This window comes from Triturus cristatus, chromosome 1_1 (assembly GCF_964204655.1).
Source record: "Triturus cristatus chromosome 1_1, aTriCri1.1, whole genome shotgun sequence".
Lineage (NCBI taxonomy): Eukaryota > Metazoa > Chordata > Amphibia > Caudata > Salamandridae > Triturus > Triturus cristatus.
Window position 1 is genome coordinate 168,062,496 of NC_140579.1, and position 13,969 is coordinate 168,076,464.

A 13,969-nucleotide genomic window follows, 5' to 3' on the forward strand; every position below is an offset into this window, starting at 1 on the left:
GCCGGGGCTCGGGCCCTGTCATGCGGGGAGGGAGCAAGCCCTTCACGTGGCCTGTCCAACATGCACCCACCCCTCATATGTCTGGGCACTACTGGTAGTGATATGCACCCACCCCTCATATGTCTGTGCACTGCTGGGAGTCCTCTGCACCCAACCCTCATGTGTCTGGGCACTGATGGCAGTCCTCTGCACCCACCCCTCATATGTCTGGGCACTGCTGGTAGTGATATGCACCCACCCCTCATATGTCTGGGCACTGCTGGTAGTGATATGCACCCACCCCACATATGTCTGGGCACTGCTGGGAGTCCTCTGCACCCAACCCTCATATGTCTGGGCACTGCTGGGAGGCCACTGCACCCACCCCTCATATGTCTGGGCACTGATGGTAGTGATATGCACCCACCTCTCATATGTCTGTGCACGGCTGGGAGTCCTCTGCACCCACCCCTCATGTGTCTGGGCACTGCTGGTAGTGATATGCACCACCCCTCATATGTATGGGCACTGCTGGGAGTCCTCTGCACCCACCCCTCATTTGTCTGGTCACTGCTGGGAGTCCTCTGCACCCACCCCTCATTTGTCTGCGCACTGGTGGGAGTGATATGCACCCACCCCTCATGTGTCTGGGCACTGCTGGGAGTCCTCTGCACCCATCCCTCATGTGTCTGGGCACTGATGGTAGTCCTCTGCACCCACCCCTCATGTGTCTGTCCACTGCTGGGAGTCCTCTGCACCCACCCCTCATTTGTATGGGCACTGCTGGGAGTCCTCTGCACCCACCCCTCATGTGTCTGGGCACTGCTGGGAGTCCTCTGCACCCACCCCTCATTTGTCTGGGCACTGCTGGGAGTCCTCTGCACCCACCACTCTTGTGTCTGGGCACTGATAGTAGTCCTCTGCACCCACCCCTCATATGTCTGGGCACTGCTGGGAGGCCACTGCACCCACCCCTCATGTGTCTGTCCACTGCTGGGAGTCCTCTGCACCCACCCCTCATTTGTGTGGGCACTGATGGTAGTCCTCTGCACCCACCCCTCATGTGTCTGGGCACTGATGGTAGTCCTCTGCACCCACCCCTCATATGTATGGGCACTGCTGGGAGGCCACTGCACCCACCCCTCATGTGTCTGTCCACTGCTGGGAGTCCTCTGCACCCACCCCTCATTTATCTGGGCACTGCTGGGAGTCCTCTGCACCCACCCCTCATATGTCTGGGCACTGCTGGGAGGCCACTGCACCCACCCCTCATGTGTCTGTCCACTACTGGGAGTCCTCTGCACCCACCCCTCCCTCATATGTCTGGGCACTGATGGTAGTGATATGCACCCACCCCTCATATGTCTGGGCACTGCTGGGAGTCCTCTGCACCCACCCCTCATTTGTCTGGGCACTGGTGGGAGTGATATGCACACACCCATGATGTGTCTGGGCACTGTTGGGAGTCCTCTGCACCCACCTGTCATGTGTCTGGGCACTGCTGGGAGTCGTCTGCACCCACCCCTCATGTGTCTGGGCACTGCTGGGAGTCCTCTGCACCCACCCCTCATATGTCTGGGCACTGCTGGGAGGCCACTGCACCCACCCCTCATATGTCTGGGCACTGATGGTAGTGATATGCACCCACCCTTCATATGTCTGGGCACTGCTGTGAGTCCTCTGCACCCACCCCTCATTTGTCTGGGCACTGCTGGGAGTTATATGCACCCACCCCTCATGTGTCTGTCCACTGCTGGGAGTCCTCTGCACCCACCCCTCATTTGTCTGGGGACTGCTGGGAGGCCTCTGCACCCACCCCTCATGTGTCTGGGCACTGATGGTAGTCCTCTGCACCCACCCCTCATTTGTCTGGGCACTGCTGGGAGTCCTCTGCACCCACCCCTCATGTGTCTGTCCACTGCTGGGAGTCCTCTGCACCCACCCCTCATATGTCTGGGCACTGATGGTAGTGATATGCACCCACCCCTCATATGTCTGGGCACTGCTGGGAGTCCTCTGTACCCACCCCTCATGTGTCTGGGCACTGATGGTAGTCCTCTGCACCCACCCCTCATATGTCTGGGCACTGCTGGTAGTGATATGCACCCACCCTTCATATGTCTGGGCACTGCTGGTAGTGATATGCACCCACCCCTCATATGTCTGTGCACTGATGGGAGTACTCTGCACCCAACCCTCATATGTCTGGGCACTGCTGGGAGGCCACTGCACCCACCCCTCATATGTCTGGGCACTGATGGTAGTGATATGCACCCACCCCTCATATGTCTGTGCACGGCTGGGAGTCCTCTGCACCCACCCCTCATGTGTCTGGGCACTGCTGGTAGTGATATGCACCACCCCTCATATGTATGGGCACTGCTGGGAGTCCTCTGCACCCACCCCTCATTTGTCTGGGCACTGCTGGGAGTCCTCTGCACCCACCCCTCATATGTCTGGGCACTGCTGGGAGGCCACTTCACCCACCCCTCATATGTCTGGGCACTGATGGTAGTGATATGCACCCACCCCTCATATGTCTGGGCACTGCTGGGAGTCCTCTGCACCCACCCCTCATTTGTCTGGGCACTGCTGGGAGTTATATGCACCCACCCCTTATGTGTCTGTCCACTGCTGGCAGTCCTCTGCACCCACCCGTCATTTGTCTGGGCACTGCTGGGAGTCCTCTGCACCCACCACTCTAATGTCTGGGAACTGATGGTAGTCCTCTGCACCCACCCCTCATATGTCTGGGCACTGCTGGGAGGCCACTGCACCCACCCCTCATGTGTCTGTCCACTGCTGGGAGTCCTCTGCACCCACCCCTCATTTGTATGGGCACTGATGGTAGTCCTCTGCACCCACCCCTCATGTATCTGGGCACTGATGGTAGTCCTCTGCACCCACCCCTCATATGTCTGGGCACTGCTGGGAGGCCACTGCACCCACCCCTCATGTGTCTGTCCACTGCTGGGAGTCCTCTGCACCCACCCCTCATTTGTCTGGGCACTTCTGGGAGTCCTCTGCACCCACCCCTCATATGTCTGGACACTGCTGGGAGGCCACTGCACCCACCCCTCATGTGTCTGTCCACTGCTGGGAGTCCTCTGCACCCACCCCTCCCTCATATGTCTGGGCACTGATGGTAGTGATATGCACCCACCCCTCATATGTCTGGGCACTGCTGGGAGTCCTCTGCACCCACCCCTCATTTGTCTGGGCACTGGTGGGAGTGATATGCACACACCCCTCATGTGTCTGGGCACTGCTGGGAACCCTCTGCCCCCACCCGTCATGTGTCTGGGCACTTCTGGGATTCCTCTGCACCCACCCCTCATGTGTCTGGGCACTGCTGGGAGTCCTCTGCACCCACCCCTCATATGTCTGGGCACTGCTGGGAGGCCACTGCACCCACCCCTCATATGTCTGGGCACTGATGGTAGTGATATGCACCCACCCCTCATATGTCTGGGCACTGCTGTGAGTCCTCTGCACCCACCCCTCATTTGTCTGGGCACTGCGGGGAGTTATATGCACCCACCCCTCATGTGTCTGTCCACTGCTGGGAGTCCTCTGCACCCACCCCTCATTTATCTGGGCACTGCTGGGAGTCCTCTGCACCCACCCCCCATGTGTCTGGGCACTGATGGTAGTCCTCTGCACCCACCCCTCATATGTCTGGGCACTGCTGGGAGGCCACTGCACCCACCCCTCATGTGTCTGTCCACTGCTGGGAGTCCTCTGCACCCACCCCTCATTTGTCTGGGCACTGCTGGGAGTCCTCTGCACCCACCCCTCATGTGTCTGGGCACTGCTGGTAGTGATATGCACCACCCCTCATAAGTCTGGGCACTGCTGGGAGTCCTCTGCACCCAACCCTCATTTGTCTGGGCACTGCTGGGAGGCCACTGCACCCACCCCTCATATGTCTGGGCACTGATGGTAGTGATATGCACCCACCCCTCATATGTCTGTGCACGGCTGGGCGTCCTCTGCACCCACCCCTCATGTGTCTGGGCACTGCTGGTAGTGATATGCACCCACCCCTCAGATGTATGGGCACTGCTGGGAGTCCTCTGCACCCACCCCTCATGTGTCTGTCCACTGCTGGGAGTCCTCTGCACCCACCCCTCATTTGTCTGGGCACTGCTGGGAGTCCTCTGCACCCACCACTCTTGTGTCTGGGCACTGATGGTAGTCCTCTGCACCCACCCCTCATATGTCTGGGCACTGCTGGGAGGCCACTGCACCCACCCCTCATGTGTCTGTCCACTGCTGGGAGTCCTCTGCACCCATCCCTCATTTGTGTGGGCACTGATGGTAGTCCTCTGCACCCACCCCTCATTTGTCTGGGCACTGATGGTAGTCCTCTGCACCCACCCCTCATATGTCTGGGCACTGCTGGAAGTCCTCTGCACCCACCCCTCATGTGTCTGGGCACTGATAGTAGTCCTCTGCACCCACCCCTCATATGTCTGGGCACTGCTGGGAGGCCACTGCACCCACCCCTCATGTGTCTGTGCACTGATGGTAGTCCTCTGCACCCACCCCTCATATGTCTGGGCACTGCTGGGAGGCCACTGCACCCACCCCTCATGTGTCTGTCCACTGCTGGGAGTCCTCTGCACCCACCCCTCATTTGTCTGGGCACTGCTGGGAGTCCTCTGAACCCACCCCCCCTGTGTCTGGGCACTGCTGGGAGTCCTCTGCACCCACCCCTCATTTATCTGGGCACTGCTGGGAGTCCTCTGCACCCACCCCTCATATGTCTGGGCACTGCTGGGAGGCCACTGCACCCACCCCTCATGTGTCTGTCCACTGCTGGGAGTCCTCTGCACCCACCCCTCCCTCATATGTCTGGGCACTGATGGTAGTGATATGCACCCACCCCTCATATGTCTGGGCACTGCTGGGAGCCCTCTGCACCCACCCCTCATATGTCTGGGCTCTGCTGGGAGTCCTCTGCACCCACCCCTCATTTGTCTGGGCACTGCTGGGAGTCCTCTGCACCCACCCCTCATTTCTTTGGGCACTGGTGGGAGTGATATGCACCCACCCCTCATGTGTCTGGGCACTGCTGGGAGTCCTCTGCACCCACCCCTCATGTGTCTGGGCACTGATGGTAGTCCTCTGCACCCACCCCTCATATGTCTGGGCACTGCTCGGAGGCCACTGCACCCACCCCTCATGTGTCTGTCCACTGCTGGGAGTCCTCTGCACCCACCCCTCATATGTCTGGGCACTGATGGTAGTGATATGCACCCACCCCTCATATGTCTGGGCACTACTGTTAGTGATATGCACCCACCCCTCATATGTTTGTGCACTGCTGGGAGTCCTCTGCACACCACCCTCATATGTCTGGGCACTGCTGGGAGGCCACTGCACCCACCCCTCATATGTCTGGGCACTGATGGTAGTGATATGCACCCACCCCTCATATGTCTGGGCACTGCTGGGAGGCCACTGCACCCACCCCTCATATGTCTGGGCACTGATGGTAGTGATATGCACCCACCCCTCATATGTCTGTGCACGGCTGGGCGTCCTCTGCACCCACCCCTCATGTGTCTGGGCGTTGCTGGTAGTGATATGCACCACCCCTCAGATGTATGGTGTTAGACGGCGACCTCAGAGGAGCCCGGAAAGGGGTCCTGACTACCCTGAGACCCACCCTTAAAGTATCGTAGCCGGGCACTGGCGGGAGATTCCCCAGGGGGGGGGACTCTCGCAACTAGGATCGTACTTCTGGCACCACACGACACAGAGGGACCACACTGGGTATTCTCAGAACAAGTTTTATCAAACAGGTATCACTGCAAATATGTACAAGGTGAGCACGGGCTCAAGAGTCTCGGAAAGGTAGGGGGTAGCGGGACTGTCTCTGGTAACGGTTCAAAGGAGGGACGTACCCGGCGCACAGCTCACAATCCTCGAGCTGGGGGGTAGGCTGGTTGTCGTGGGGTCCGGCGGGACCGGTGGAGTCTGTGGAAGCCGCGAGTCACTCAGCGGGCTCAGGTACAAGTTCGGAGGTCTTACGATCTTCAGGGAGCCGCGAGTCACTCAGCAGGGCTCAGGTACAAGTTCGGAGGTCTTACGATCTTCAGGGAGCCGCGAGTCACTCAGCAGGGCTCAGGTACAAGTTCGGAGGTCTTACGATCTTCAGGGAGCCGCGAGTCACTCAGCAGGGCTCAGGTACAAGTTCGGAGGTCTCACGATCTTCAGGGAGCCGCGAGTCACTCAGCAGGGCTCAGGTGAGTTCGGAGGTCTTACGATCTTCAGGGAGCCGCGAGTCACTCAGCAGGGCTCAGGTACAAGTTCGGAGGTCTCACGATCTTCAGGGAGCCGCGAGTCACTCAGCAGGGCTCAGGTGAGTTCGGAGGTCTTACGATCTTCAGGGAGCCGCGAGTCACTCAGCAGGGCTCAGGTGAGTTCCAGTTCCAGGAGCCGCGACCACGTCAGCAGGCTCTCGTTGTTCCAGCGTCGAATCTGCCGGACAGCCCCAGAGCACCCCTTGTTATAGTTCGACCCCTCTTTGATGTCCGGAGTCTGTGCAGGCAGGGGTCTTGTCACCTGGGGGTCGCTTGTCGGGATTTCCTGCTATAGTCTTTTGATTCTTTCAGGGCCGGGTCGGGAGGAGTCCCAGACACCCAGCAGGCGTGGAGCCAGCCCTCAGGGAGGCCGGAGGGCCGATCGAAACCCATCGTCCCGGGGGAGTTCAGAGGTGCGATAGAAACTGCTCCTCCCTCTCTCATCCCCTGGAAGCGGGATGTCCTCCAGCCGGAGTGGCGCCTCTATGCCCGGGTCGCGCTGGGGCCGGGCGGCCATCTTGGTGCATGAAGTGGGCACGCGGGCCCGGGGTGGCCGAAAGGGGAGAGGCCAGGGACGGGGATGTCCGGGTCGGTGCGTGTGTCCTGGTGGGGAGGTTCGGCGGGGCCGGGGGCTTGGGCTGTATGTACCAGGTTTCGGTGGTGCGGGGGCACGGAGGGCCATTCTACGAGGCCGGGTCCAACACGCGTCCCCCCCAGCTGAAAGCCGGAGAGAACTGCCCATCAGCTTGGGGGGTTCTCTTCGCTGAGGCGGAAGAACCGGGAGAGGCCGTCAGCATTGGCGTGGTCCGTACCAGGGCGGTGTTCCACGGTGAAATCCATTCCCTGGAGGGAGATTGACCACCGCAGTAGCTTGGGGTTTTCTCCTCGCATCTGCATGAGCCAACGTAAGGGCCGATGGTCAGTTTGGACTCTGAAATGGGTGCCAAACAGGTAGGGTCGTAGCTTTTTGAGTGCCCAGACCACGGCAAAGGCTTCGCGCTCTATGGTGCTCCATCTTTGTTCTCGGGGCAACAGCCGCCGACTGAGGAAGGCGACGGGCTGGTCTAGGCCTTGGTCATTTACTTGGGACAGGACGGCCCCAATGCCATGCTCGGAGGCATCGGTTTGGACTATGAACTCCTTGGCGTAGTCGGGAGCCTGGAGGACGGGGGCAGTACACATGGCCCTTTTTAGGGCATCGAAAGCTTCCTGGCAGGCAGCCGTCCACTGCACTTTCTTTGGCTGTTTTTTAGACGTGAGTTCTGTGAGAGGGCCGACAAGGCTGCCATACCCCCGAATGAATCTTCGGTAGTAGCCCGTGAGTCCCAGAAAGGCTCGGACCTCCGTCTGGGTGATGGGTGGTTCCCAGGCCAGGATGGCGTCAATCTTTGGCTGTAGCGGGGCGACCTGGCCACTCCCGACCTGGTGCCCCAAGTAGACCACGGATCCTTGCCCGATCTGGCACTTGCTGGCTTTTACTGTGAGGCCTGCCTGGCGCAGGGTGATTAGCACCCTTCGGAGGTGCTGGAGGTGCTCACTCCACTCTGAACTGAAGACAGCGATGTCGTCCAGGTATGCCGCGCTGAACTGTTCTAGCCCGGCCAGGACTCTATTCACCAGTCGCTGGAAAGTGGCCGGGGCATTTTTCATCCCGAAGGGCATTACGCGGAAGCGGTAGTGCCCATCGGGGGTGGAGAAAGCGGACCGCTCTTTGGCCCCTTCGGTGAGCGCAATCTGCCAGTATCCGCAGGTGAGGTCGAATGTGCTGAGGAACCGGGCTGCCCCTAGTCGGTCAATGAGTTCGTCGGCTCGTGGAATGGGGTGGGCATCGGCTCGGGTAACGTCATTGAGCCCCCGGTAGTCCACGCAGAATCGGAGCTCGGGGGCGACACCGGGGGCCGCTGCCTTCGGGACCAGGACCACGGGGCTGGCCCAGGGACTGTCAGAGGGCTCGATCACCCCCAGGGTCAACATCTTCGAGACTTCCGCTTGAATGCAGGACTGGACCCGGTCAGGAACCCGGTAGGCTCGGTGTCTCACCGGCGGGCTGTCCCCGGTGTCCACATCATGAACACACCAGTTGGTGACCCGGGGGGTCAGGGAGAAGAGGTCAGAAAATTGTCTTAGGAGCTGGCGGCAGTCCGCTTGTTGCTGGGCAGTGAGGGCTGGGGAGAGGTTCACTCCTTCCACGGAGCCATCCTGCTCCTTGATACACAGGAGGTCCGGGAGGGGATCCGACTCATCTTCGGCCCCGTCATCGGTGGCCAGCAGGAGGCTCAGTTCTGTCCGCTGGAAGTGAGGCTTGAGGCGGTTCACGTGCAGGACCCGGAGGGGATCCCGAGGCGACTGGACGTCCACCAAGTAGGTGACTTGGCTCTTCTTCTCGACCACTTTGTAGGGCCCAGTCCATCGGTCCTGGAGAGCGCCAGGCTTCACGGGGGCCATGACCCACACCTGCTGGCCCGGCTGGAACTCGACCAGAGTAGCATTCTGGTCGTACCAGCGCTTCATTTCTTCTTGACTCGCCTCCAGGTTGGCCTCGGCCAGTTCTCGGAACCTCCTGGTCTGGTTCCGGAGGGCCAGGACATATTGGAACACCTCTCGGGGGGTGGTCTGGGGTGCTGCCTCCCACCCTTCCTTAACTAAACTGAGGGGACCTCGGACGGGGTGCCCATAGAGTAATTCAAACGGGCTGAACCCTAAGGACTTCTGGGGGACCTCCCGGTAAGCGAACAAGAGGCAGGGGAGCAGGACGTCCCACTTACGCCGGAGGGGCTCTTCTAGGCCAGCGATCATCCCTTTCAAAGTCCTATTAAACCTCTCTACTAGGCCGTTCCCTTGGGGATGGTACGGGGTGGTGAACTTATAGGACACCCCACATTGTTGCCATAGGGACGTCATATACCTGGATATAAAATTAGTTCCGCGATCGCTCACGACCTCGCGAGGGAAACCCACCCTGGAGAAGATCCCCATCAGGGCCCGGCCCACCACGGGGGCCGTAATGGTGCGCAGGGGAATAGCCTCTGGGTAGCGGGTGGCGTGGTCCACTAGGACCAAGATGAACCGGTGACCTTGGGAGGTGGGGGGGTCCAGTGGCCCCACGATGTCGATCCCGACTCGTTCGAAGGGGGTACTGACGACCGGGAAGGGTTGGAGGGGAGCCTTGCGCTTCCCCCCACTCTTCCCACTGGCTTGGCACGTGGGGCAGGACTTGCAGTGGGCCTCTACCGCTGCTTTCATCTTAGGCCAATAAAAATGGGTCACGAGACGGCTGTAGGTCTTGTCCTGACCCAGGTGACCGGCGAGGGGGACATCGTGGGCTAAGCCCAGGAGGAAATCCCGGAAGCGGAGAGGTACCACCAGTAGCCGTCCGGATCCCAGCTCCACTGATTTCTGCTCACTATACAGGACGTTATTCTCCCAATAGATTCGGTGCGTTCCGGTCTGGTCACCTGCGGCTTGGCCCTCGGCCTGGCGCCGCAGCCCGACCAGGGAAGGACAGGTGGCTTGTTCCTGGCAAAATTCTTCTCGGGTGGGCCCGCCCCCGCCCTCGTGGCGCCAATGGGCCAACTCGGGTAGATCCCCCAACTCGGGGACCGGGGCGGGGTCGGATGGTGCGGGTTCGTCGCTGGCGACGGACCCTTCCGATGGGGGAATGGGAGGACCCTCGGCGGGGACGGTGCTGGCTACTTCGACCGGGGTGCTCTCGATTTCTCTCCGGGGAGTGAGTCGGGCTGTCATAGATCGGGTGGTGGCACACACCCACTCGGGGAGTCCCATCATTCCTAGGTGGGCCTTGCGCTCTACGTGCTTTCAGGGAGAACTCTCCAGGTCGTTCCCTAAGAGGCAGTCGACCGGCTGGGAGGTTCTTACGGCCACCTTGAGTTTACCTATCACCCCTCCCCACTCAAATGGTACCAGGGCCACCTGACACATACTTTCCCTATTGTCTGCAGATATCACGGGGCAAAAGACATTGGGGAGGATCTGCTCCTCGGGAACTAGGTGCCTGAGGACACCGGTGATACTGGCCCCGGTGTCCCGCAGGGCCTCTACCTGGTGGCCATTGATCTTGACGAGCTGCCCATATTTCTGTGTGTTGGACGGTAGGAGGCTACCAGGGATCCTTTCCCTATCTCCCAGGGATACTAGGGCCATCGCGGCTGGTTCCCACTCCTCGGCTTCCTCAACCTCCTCCCCTAGGGCCACGTTGGCTATCTGTCTCGCAGTTGTGACTTGGGTGGCCATGGGGCACTCTGGGTCATTGGCGTAGTGCCCGGGTTTCTGGCAGCGGAAACATGTGACGGTCACCCGGTGTCCCCGTCTCCCAGGGGGCCCTGTTACTGGTGGGGGGGGCGCCGGGAAAGGTGGAGGTGGTGTCTTCGGGGTGCTAGGCTGGGACTCCCTCGGCCCTCCCGGGTTCCCTCCCCCTCTCTGGCGGGGTGGTCCCTGACTGGTTCGGGGGTACTCTCCTACCATGCCCCGGGAGACCCGGGTGTTGGTCCAGCGGTCGGCCTCCACGGCCAGCTTCCGGGGATCTGTGAGCTTGCTATCCAGCAGATGTTGACGTAGCTCTACGAAGCAGTTCGCAGCCAGATGTTCCCATAACATGAGGTCAGTGAGTTCGGCAAGGGTGGTGACTTTGCTGCCCTTGACCCACCCATCGAAGGCCCGACTAAAAAAGTTTACATACTCCACCCAGGTGGTGCCCGGGATCTTCCTGCAGTCCCGGAACCGTTGGCGGTACATTTCTGGGGTGAGGCCGTATCTTGTGAGGAGAGCCTCTTTCATGTGGCTGTAGGAGGTCTGCAGGGAGAGGGGTAGGTCGAGCAGGGTGTCCCTTCCTTCGCTCAGAAACCGTCCCCACAACCCCGCCCCCCAGTCCTTCTGTGAAATCCGATGGGAGGTCATGGCGACCTCGTAGGCCCGAAACCATTGCTGAATGTCATCGTTTTTATAATATTCTTTGACCACATCCTTGGGGATGTGGACCTTCTGTTCCGCTGGGGGGGCCGTCTCTCGGTTCCCCGAGGGCCTCCCGTCCTCATTTCGGGCCTTGAGCTCGAGTTCCTTTAAGCTCCGTTCGTGCTCCAGTTGGAGCTTTCTTCCTTCGTGCTCCCGTTGGAGCTTCTTTTCTTCCAGTTCGCCTTGTACACGCATTTGCTCTACTGCTAGCTTCTTCTCCGCTAACTTCAATTCGCCCTCGATTTTGAGTTTGGCTAACTCGAGTTCATGACTGCGGCTTCTCTCTCTGTCCGCGAGCTCTTCCGGGGATAGGCCCCCGTCTGGTACGATGCCTCGCACCTGATTGCTACTGCTTTCACTTTGGGGGGGTTCGGCTTCGTCGGGGCGCTCCCCCGTGCCTTCCGGGCGGGAGGCCCCGGTCTCCACCCAAGTTTTCAGTGCTTTCTGCAAGTCTTCCTTAGTGTTGAGGCCAGTGGTAGCGATTTTAAGTTCTTTGCAAAATTGTTTTAGCTCTTTGTGTGTGTATTCTTCCAGATGCTCCACCTGGAACACTCGGTTGGCGTTGGTTTCTGCGGAGCTCGTGGCGCTTCCTTCTGCCATCTTTGTTGGTCGTGCGTCCGTCGTTTACTGTACGATCTCTAGGTGATGGGCCCGAATCCCGTCGCTTGCCACCAATGTTAGACGGCGACCTCAGAGGAGCCCGGAAAGGGGTCCTGACTACCCTGAGACCCACCCTCAAAGTATCGTAGCCGGGCACTGGCGGGAGATTCCCCAGGGGGGGGGACTCTCGCAACTAGGATCGTACTTCTGGCACCACACGACACAGAGGGACCACACTGGGTATTCTCAGAACAAGTTTTATCAAACAGGTATCACTGCAAATATGTACAAGGTGAGCACGGGCTCAAGAGTCTCGGAAAGGTAGGGGGTAGCGGGACTGTCTCTGGTAACGGTTCAAAGGAGGGACGTACCCGGCGCACAGCTCACAATCCTCGAGCTGGGGGGTAGGCTGGTTGTCGTGGGGTCCGGCGGGACCGGTGGAGTCTGTGGAAGCCGCGAGTCACTCAGCGGGCTCAGGTACAAGTTCGGAGGTCTTACGATCTTCAGGGAGCCGCGAGTCACTCAGCAGGGCTCAGGTACAAGTTCGGAGGTCTTACGATCTTCAGGGAGCCGCGAGTCACTCAGCAGGGCTCAGGTACAAGTTCGGAGGTCTTACGATCTTCAGGGAGCCGCGAGTCACTCAGCAGGGCTCAGGTACAAGTTCGGAGGTCTCACGATCTTCAGGGAGCCGCGAGTCACTCAGCAGGGCTCAGGTGAGTTCGGAGGTCTTACGATCTTCAGGGAGCCGCGAGTCACTCAGCAGGGCTCAGGTACAAGTTCGGAGGTCTCACGATCTTCAGGGAGCCGCGAGTCACTCAGCAGGGCTCAGGTGAGTTCGGAGGTCTTACGATCTTCAGGGAGCCGCGAGTCACTCAGCAGGGCTCAGGTGAGTTCCAGTTCCAGGAGCCGCGACCACGTCAGCAGGTTCTCGTTGTTCCAGCGTCGAATCTGCCGGACAGCCCCAGAGCACCCCTTGTTATAGTTTGACCCCTCTTTGATGTCCGGAGTCTGTGCAGGCAGGGGTCTTGTCACCTGGGGGTCGCTTGTCGGGATTTCCTGCTATAGTCTTTTGATTCTTTCAGGGCCGGGTCGGGAGGAGTCCCAGACACCCAGCAGGCGTGGAGCCAGCCCTCAGGGAGGCCGGAGGGCCGATCGAAACCCATCGTCCCGGGGGAGTTCAGAGGTGCGATAGAAACTGCTCCTCCCTCTCTCATCCCCTGGAAGCGGGATGTCCTCCAGCCGGAGTGGCGCCTCTATGCCCGGGTCGCGCTGGGGCCGGGCGGCCATCTTGGTGCATGAAGTGGGCACGCGGGCCCGGGGTGGCCGAAAGGGGAGAGGCCAGGGACGGGGATGTCCGGGTCGGTGCGTGTGTCCTGGTGGGGAGGTTCGGCGGGGCCGGGGGCTTGGGCTGTATGTACCAGGTTTCGGTGGTGCGGGGGCATGGAGGGCCATTCTACGAGGCCGGGTCCAACATATGGGCACTGCTGGGAGTCCTCTGCACCCACCCCTCATTTGTCTGGGCACTGCTGGGAGTCCTCTGCACCCACCCCTCATTTGTCTGCGCCCTGGTGGGAGTGATATGCACCCACCCCTCATGTGTCTGGGCACTGCTGGGAGTCCTCTGCACCCACCCCTCATGTGTCTGGGCACTGCTGGTAGTGATATGCCCCACCCCTCATAAGTCTGGGCACTGCTGGGAGTCCTCTGCACCCAACCCTCATTTGTCTGGGCACTGCTGGGAGGCCACTGCACCCACCCCTCATATGTCTGGGCACTGATGGTAGTGATATGCACCCACCCCTCATATGTCTGTGCACGGCTGGGCGTCCTCTGCACCCACCCCTCATGTGTCTGGGCACTGCTGGTAGTGATATGTACCACCCCTCAGATGTATGGGCACTGCTGGGAGTCCTCTGCACCCACCCCTCATTTGTCTGGGCACTGCTGGGAGTCCTCTGCACCCACCACTCTTGTGTCTAGGCACTGATGGTAGTCCTCTGCACCCACCCCTCATATGTCTGGGCACTGCTGGGAGGCCACTGCACCCACCCCTCATGTGTCTGTCCACTGCTGGGAGTCCTCTGCACCCACCCCTAATTTGTGTGGGCACT